Here is an 886-nt window from a genome sequence, read left to right on the forward strand (position 1 = left end):
GGCCTGGACAAACCCAGAGCCATCACTGTCCACCCAGTGAAAGGGTAAGACTTTCTACCAACAATTTAACTCTAAAGTACTTTTATATAGTTGTCTTTCTTATTTCCCCTGACATGCACTTTCAAATCTCCTCGTGTCGCTGTGTGCAGGTATCTGTTCTGGACTGAGTGGGGTCAGTACCCTCGTATTGAGCGCTCTCGGTTGGACGGCTCCCAGAGATTGGTCATGGTCAATGTGAGCATCAGTTGGCCGAATGGAATCTCCATCGACTATGAGGTGTGGACTAAAGCTGAAATCATACTGCTTTACATATCCCTAAACACATTTTCTTATTTGATGTCTAGTTTGAACAGATACACTATGATGTTTCAGAGACTGGACCATTATCATTATTGTTACTGATTCTTTATATGCACCGTGGTTTCATGCAATTTAAATTATCATATGTAGTTAAATTGATTTAATGTAGCCACAATGGTAGTTCACAATAGTTCCTTTCTTTGCACAATATAATATAAAAATCTCCCTTTGTTATATATTGATTTGTTAACATTAAGTGCTGTAGCACACAAGCTAAAGCGGACATTAAAATGATTTTGATGTCTTAGTGTTTTTACAGCAGGATACCATCAAAACAGTTTGCTAAATACCTTTCATGTTTAATCTGCGCTGTGAAAATGTGAATGAATAATCGACACTATTTCATTCCTGCTCCGTCTCTGCAGGAGGGTCTTCTGTATTGGTGCGATGCCAGGACAGACAAGATTGAACGCATCAACCTGGAGACTGGAGAGAACAGGGAGCTGGTGCTTGCCAACAACAACATGGACATGTTTGCTGTGTCTGTTTTTGAGGAATACATCTACTGGAGTGATAGGTCAGTGAA

General features: G+C 40.1%; 1 long non-coding RNA gene across 1 annotated transcript; it reads left to right on the plus strand.

The window, feature by feature from the left end:
* The first annotated feature begins 1 nt into the window (after position 1).
* Positions 2-872, plus strand: LOC111648452 (uncharacterized). The gene is made up of 3 exons (XR_002760127.2): positions 2-44; positions 150-276; positions 726-872. It is a non-coding gene; the product is annotated as an uncharacterized LOC111648452 (long non-coding RNA).
* Positions 873-886: the final 14 nt, after the last annotated feature.

This window comes from Seriola lalandi, unplaced genomic scaffold, assembly GCF_002814215.2.
Source record: "Seriola lalandi dorsalis isolate HSWRI2012SDOR001 ecotype SW California unplaced genomic scaffold, Sedor1 jcf7180002039868, whole genome shotgun sequence".
Classification (NCBI taxonomy): Eukaryota; Metazoa; Chordata; class Actinopteri; order Carangiformes; family Carangidae; genus Seriola; species Seriola lalandi.